Source organism: Pinus tabuliformis, chromosome 6, assembly GCF_031772625.1.
Source record: "Pinus tabuliformis cultivar Carrire ecotype Pingquan chromosome 6, CPIR1, whole genome shotgun sequence".
In the NCBI taxonomy this organism is placed as follows: Eukaryota; Viridiplantae; Streptophyta; class Pinopsida; order Pinales; family Pinaceae; genus Pinus; species Pinus tabuliformis.
In genome coordinates, this window is record NC_142292.1 from 767,823,621 (window position 1) to 767,831,226 (window position 7,606).

A 7,606-nucleotide genomic window follows, 5' to 3' on the forward strand; every position below is an offset into this window, starting at 1 on the left:
GGCATGCAATTTAACACCAAATCTGGTTTCAAATGGGATGGCAAGACTGGTGAGGAGCTAAGGAGGGCAGACAATAACTCTGAATCCTCCTTAAACAGTAGAAAACATCGAATGCGAACAAACTTATAGGAGGAGCATATAATACTATGAATTCCTACCTAATCACTTCATTTGTTCAGCTTGAAATGGTCATGAAATGAAATGGAACATAACTGATTACATATGAAACAAGGGAAAACTTATGCTAAATCAACATACCACATGAATCTCAGCAAACAGAGCTTTGAAATTCCATTAAATTCTCTGCAGAAAACTGTACAATACAAAGCTCTCTGCTTCTCCAGCAGCTCCCAGCGCTCAGAAAAACTCTCCTTCTCTTTCCTTTTTTTTTGCAAATGATTATTTTTATACATTAGATAAACTATTCTAAAAAAAAAACAAACAACAGATCGACCCAACAATAAGGGCGCTGTTTGAACTGTAATTACAAACAATTAGAAAGGAGCGTTCATCTATTCTAAAATAAAACAGCATCTCCCTAAAAATCTTCTGATCGCCGACACCTGGAATAACTGCAGCTACCTTTAAATCACTAACTGGGGTCTTGAAATAGGAGATCACCAAAGATAGAATCTTTCGCTGTCCATTGCTTGTATGCAGAGCGATGCCAACCAATCAATCGGATGCAGAGCGATGCCATTCGAAATTATCATTTATGTAACAACCAATAACTGCAAGGCACTCGGACTTTGGATCCCATTCGGCACGAAAGCAAGCCAAGCGACCATTAAAATCATAGCTATCAACGATCTCATGGCTTGTACAGCGCACATCACCAAAGATAGAATCCTATACACGTATCCGGTTAGCTGGGCGGGTAGTTATGATTTTACTGCCAGTTGTTGCCGAAAAATAAGTAGAGTTCACAACACGTGGGTGTTTCAACTCTCCCAGGAAGGCCCCAGCTTCTAATTGGCGAATATCCCAAAGACAAGCAAAATGATCATTGCCACAGCTAATTAGCCAGTGAAGGCTTCTTTACAAAACTGAGTTGCTTTCGCTTTGTTTTCTTTTCAAGTCCTGTTGCTTTAAATGTTTCATTCGAAGCGAGAACTGAAAATATCCACTCCTCATAAGCATGTTTCTGCATTTTCTTAGGCCTTTTCAATCCTCTTCTGTGCAATTTTTATGGGAAATCGTAACTTCACCTGAAATTAATAAATCAACCGGGATGGAGAATTCCTCAGCAGCATTGTGTGAGCTCATTACCTATTCTGCATCATCAGCCTTCATCTGGTTCTGTTTTGAACACATAAAATAATGGTGCTACGACTTAATTCATTCCTTGCACATATCTAATCCCCGGGTTCAGCTTTGTGAAAATTAATAAGATTGCGCTTTAATGCTTCCTGATTTTCAATTGCAAATGTACAATCTCCAGAGAAAAATGCGTATCTGGCTGTGTACGTTTTACATCACGCTCAATCTGTTCGATTGTCTCTGCATCCTGTTTGATTGTCTCTGTATCAATAACATTGGCAAAACTCGAACATCCAGCAAGGGAAAGTAAGAAATCTCCTGGACCTGCACTTAACCAATATCGCAAAGATCCTTTCCTGCAATGTGAAGCGGCTACAGTTTGTAAGAGAATGCTCCTTAAAGATAAGCAGTCAAGAGGAGGATTAATCTTTGCCACGGACGCAGATCTCAGAAACCGGTCCAGGTGTGGGTCCAATTCATAGATAACCATCAATTATCATAGCAGTGTCAAACACACCATGCCCTCGGTGAACCTTGGGGTCATCAATAGGAATTACCATCATTGTTGGATCAGTGGTAATACCCCCAAATATGCTTGAATACATAGCAGGGTAAGGTTGCTTGCTGCGTCCACCCAATCAGCTTGACAGCATGTCTTCCTAAATAACGACCCTGGACATCAGTTTCATAATGGGCAAAGTCCTCATAAACAGAAAATGAGACCTCTATCGGACCATTAGTGAAAACCTCAGCCATTATATTGTATGGATCTGATTTGATTCTGTATGCATTTGAACTGTAGTGCTTGGAGTGTGACCAATTTTGATTATCCTTGCAGTGCTTGACACACCGAGGTGTTGGGTATGAAGGCTCACAACCTAATCATCGTTGTCAAAGTAGGGATAACACTCATCAGTTACAACACCCCTTAGACTGAAATAGCGCCATGCAGATAATGGAAAACCACCATTACACCCTGATCCACATCTAAATCCACAGCATGCCACTAAATCGTTTTCTGAAAGAGTGGCATTCACTTGAAAGTGAACGCAAAATCGGTCTGACAGTGCTTCTACGGCTGCAAATGCCCAACATGAACCACAGTGCCCCTGATCTAATATGGTCCTAGTAGAAGTACAATGCGGCCAAGCTTTGCGTGCATCAAATTTACTTGGTAGCTTTAGACCCTTGGGATAAAATCGAATAGGAACAGTTTCTAACAGCTTCTGAGGAGTGGGAAGTACACCAAGGAGATGTGCAAATTCTCCTACCGTGTAATTGGAAAATCGAGTACCCATGGCAGCCTTCCAACCAGCATTTGAAATATGCATGTCACTTTATAAATAGGACTGAAGAATTCATAATTGAATTATCGAGGAATCAATATCTTTGCCTATTAGGTTGTTTCTTCATCATCATGGCAAATATCGATTTCTACTTTCTTATATATGAAGCAGCTAGCAAATGCAACATAGATGCATAGGAACAGTGCACTCAGTGCAGCCAGAGACCAATAAAAGTAGTCCAAATGAGCTCTGTTCAGGTTGTCAGCAAACCAGCTCTGCTTCTTCCCTCTGCTACTTAGTTCCTCAAGAATAGAAATATAAAAACTGCTCAAGAAACTACCTATGCCGAAAACACTCAAATAGAGAGCGATACCTAAGTTTCTCATTGTGTCAGGCATCTGATCATAAAAGTACTCTTGCAGTCCTATCATTGTAAAAACATCTGATATACCAAATAGTATGTATTGTGGAAGCAACCAAAAAATTCTCAATGGAATCGCGGCATGGGGCATATCTTCCAATCCATTATCCTTTGCCACTTGGAGCCTTTTCATTTCTGTCAAGGCAGCAACAGTCATAGAAAGAATAGAAGTAAATATACCAATACCTATCCTCTGAAGCAGTATTATACCACGCTCATTTTTGGTTATTTTTTCTGGCCACTGGAACAAAGATGCGATCATACACAGGCACAAGCACAAGAATAGAGAGACTAATGAAGCTTTGTAAAGATGTTGCAGGAATCTCAAAGTTGTATCCATTGTGCTTGATGCAAATGCCATAGTAATCAGAGATAATGTGAAAGAATAAACAAGTAGAAAAGTCACTTTTGTATCTGATACAGCAAAGAGTCCAGTGACTTTGGCCATCAAAACCAAGATCAGAGAGGTGAAAGCACCCATTGCCTTGACTGAACCTGCATGATAATCTGCTAAACAATGACCCCTTGCATTTCATCTTTTGCTGTTTCACCATCTGCTCTATTCATAAAAGCAACAAAACCACAGTTCCGTTGCCTCCTTCGCTCTTCTTCTGTTTTTGGCCACATTAATTGGGTTTTTATCCCTCATTTCGTTGCTAGGCAAATTTAATATCCTCTTTTGGAGATATTGGCTCCATCAATGACCCCGCCTCTTCATGTTTTCTGGATTCAGCTTCGCCATCAATAAACACTTCCCTTTTGAACCTACCATGACAGATCAATTACATAAATTTAAACAATACATTAATGATTTCTTCTTCAAAACAGGGTTTTGAAAAAGAATCAATCTCTGACAAGAGACGGAGTCTAACACAACCAACCATAAAATTTGAGTACCCTTTGGTCGACCCAAGGTGAAGCTATGTTGGGTTTCGACCTTTGGATCGTGCCTTAGAATATTTCTACTAAACATTCAACAGTGCAAAAAACACCCTCTTAGACCATCGTCAACCTAACCTTCTTATAGGCTAGATTAATTGTTGAGTCATACACACACTATAACAACTTGGTTGACCACACTCCGCAGTCACATGGAACCATACAAACAACTATGCACTTCATGAACATATTAGCATAACACAAATGCCTCTTGACCCCTTATAATCATGAGAATTAAACATATACACAAGACATCTCATCATAAACAGACAAGAATAACACATTCCTACATTAACAATGTTAAAAAATTAATGCATCACACAACAAAAACATTTATATCTTCATTGCATCAAGAATACAAGTAACTTATCTTATTAAGTTCAAATGACTAGAAACTAAGATTCAGACTTCAACTCTCCACCCAACCTTAGATTGGACTGCACTGTGGCCTTTCTTGCAACCAAACACCCTCAACCCAGATTCTAGAGCTTGAGGTAGAGTGCTTTAAGAGGAATTTAAAATGATATTATCAGTTAAAAGAGGGTGTCTTGAGGTTACCTCAAATCCACTCACCATCTATCCATGATCACACATAAGGTAGGTGACATCCTTATTTACATAGAGGGGCTTATAATACAAGATACAAACAACTATGGGGATTTAAAAATAGAGTCTCAATTCAGAATTGGAGAGAGATATATATAGATAATAATAAAGAGGTTTTATTATTTGTGTTACTCCTATAGGAGTAGGAACGCACTCTCCAACAACTTTTTAATGGTACTTCCACCTATTTTCTTAGTCCACCCCTTTTGAATACCATTAAGTGTTATCATCCCTCTAGACCGGGGTGCTTCTACCTCTCAGAAATTGTTAACTAACACAGTCTCTAGTGGATTTATCAGCCCTATAAGGCACTACCATTGCTTAATGATTATCAACCAACAAGCCTCATGGGTTTCTTAGCTATCATATGAGCTTACTCTGTGATTATCAACCTGCAAGCCTTATGGGTTTCTCAGATGTTCTATCATTAGATATTCTCTTCTCTATTGAATTCTCTCAGTCATGTGATGCCTTCTTTCCGCGCTACCCCTTCACTCCACCTGAGCGAATGAATCATGCATCTCTCCACAAGCCTTCCCCAACCTCTACTTCTCATGGTCATTCTAGATGCCTGAAGGTATGTCTCCTCATCATTCTCTACTGACCAACCATCTGTCCCTTTGCATGCTCTACACAAACCAACCCCCTGGACAACATAGCCCATAATCTCATTTAATTTTGTCATTTTATTTGCTTTTAGTTTTTGCCCAACCAGAACAAGGACATGTCCTTGTTTTCAACTAAATTAATAACACAATCAACTATATTAAAACCACTTAGTCAACCCATGATTGATATTTAAAATAACCAATTCCTGAAGCAATATCCCTCTTCAAGCATTGGAACTTGTTTCCCTTTCTCTTAGCCATTTTAATTTATGGCTACATAATTACAAGGAATTATTTACAATGTTTACAAGGGGAATTAACCCATAGGGGATATCACAAACCCCACCCCCTATGGAGGAACAACATCCTTGATGTTCTATAACCAAACACATTTACAATAATGATTTAAACCAACACAAAGCACAAAAATTCTTGACTCGCGCATATTCATAGTGAGCTTTGTATACACAACTCTATATAATCAGTTTTCCCCATACATAGTTTCTTACCCATCAACTCAATCGATCTAAAATCCATTAAATTATCCATCTCCCAATGGCTCTTTTGCAACTTCCTGGTGCTTCCGTTACACACCCTGATATCTTCAAGTTGTTGTTTTTCCTCCTTTTAGTCAACTTCCTTCACCCAAATTGGATCATATATTCTTTCACAAGAAGGAGCCTTGATAATGACTTGTCAATCACAACATAATTTCATACAATTATTTATTCATTAGCATGTTCATGCACTCAGTACATACTTACATATATCAATGAAGTCAAGGTTGAGAGAACTTCTTGTAGCCACGCAAGTCCTGCATTGTATTAGGATTAAGGGTCCTAATATGGACAAGGAATTTTTTATCCTCTTCCTTTATCCTTGCTTGCTGCAAACCATATTACCATGATGGCTCTCAACCAACATCATTTCATGCCAAACAACATCTCTATTCCTTCACTACATCATAATAAAAGGATTCATTTATGTGCCAATACATATTGGTCATGTAGTTTCAAGGTTTAGGAAACCTCCATTTTATGCCATTCCCATGGTTGTTCTGTCATTATCCATTTATTCTCATGGACTCAACTAGCCCAATTGGATGTCATAATCTTCCTTCCTACTTTCAACTACCCTTCATTCATATATGGGGCTTCATTCAGGTCTACTTTCCTTGTTGGATTCCACTCATCTCTTTCCTAGAGCTCCATTATCTTACTTCCACACCCAAAAAATATCCCAATACCCAAGCCAGAGAAGGAAAAAAGAAAGGAAAATGAAAATTCACAACAGTTAATAAGAACGATACAAAACGTAAACAAGGTAGCATGGTCATGTGCAAGTCAATAGTCAAAATGTTAGTTTATGCAACTTAGACAGGTGTTCTAGTCTCATATTGTGTCTATGAGGCTAAGGAACACATTTTCTCCAATACTCAAAAAAAGGTTTTGTAAGAAAAGACCTTGATTAGAATTAATTAACCAATTAATTAATTTTCCTAAGTGTAACTTAGAGAAATGTCTTAATTACTTAGAATTAATTGAGGTAAATCGATTTTCCTCTAGAGACTTCCGGTAAAGTCATGAGAAGGGGTCAAGATGATCTTAGCCATTGATTAAGATTAGATCATGGTTGTTGATTCATCAACAAGAGAATATAAGAGGAGATCGATGGGCATTCAGAGAACACACAAAAGATCAATGAGAGATTGAGACATGGTATTGCAATCATAGTAAGAGTGCATAGGCAATGTAGGGGCATCAACAAAGTGAGTACATCAGTGCTTGGAGACATGATTGTCAGAGTATCTTGTCACAACAATTTCCAGGAAGAGTTGGATATTGATTTTTCTACAAAAGGAGGTTGATTTTCTAGTGGTGCAAATTTCTCCAGACAAGGGGTGTGAATTACCCTAGTTGCAGTGTAATTTTCTTAGAGAGGACAAAGTGCCAGAGCAAGGAGGAATTGTAGGATATATTTATTTTCATAGGAAGGTCGATTTTCCAGTTGAGGTTGAATTCCAGAGGGAGGTCGAGTTATTTCCTCAATAGTGTGAGTTTGCCAATGATAGGGTCGCACCTGTGAGCTGAGCAGAAGCCAAAGGGAAGCTGGATGTATCATAGGAGGTCTATTTTATTCATGTAGGAGAAATCGACTTGCAAAAGTAGTAGAAACATTCTTTTCCAGAAGTTTGCTAAATTTTGGCAAACGATTTTGTAGTTTTATCCATCACAGATTTGTTGAAGAATAATAAAATTACTCATCTGAAAAGCTGGTTTTTCTCACATCTGGGGTTTTTCCAGGGACATTTGTCCAAAAATATTGGTGTCCATTATTTCCTAAGTTCTTGTGGTTAATTTTTTAATAGTGAAGTTGTCGTTGTGTTTTATTCAATATTTGTCGCAAATAATTTGAAAAAGACAAATAATATAAATTGATAGGAGAATAATAACTTGCTAACTACAACAATAATTAAAGTTTCACAT

The 7,606-nt window shown here is 38.2% G+C and overlaps 2 pseudogenes; both read right to left on the minus strand.

Annotated features, from left to right (window-relative positions):
• Positions 1–1,830: 1,830 nt before the first annotated feature.
• Positions 1,831–2,591, minus strand: LOC149260988 (cathepsin B-like protease 3 pseudogene; annotated as a pseudogene).
• On the minus strand, positions 2,591–3,521 carry LOC149260989 (protein NRT1/ PTR FAMILY 5.12 pseudogene; annotated as a pseudogene).
• Positions 3,522–7,606: the final 4,085 nt, after the last annotated feature.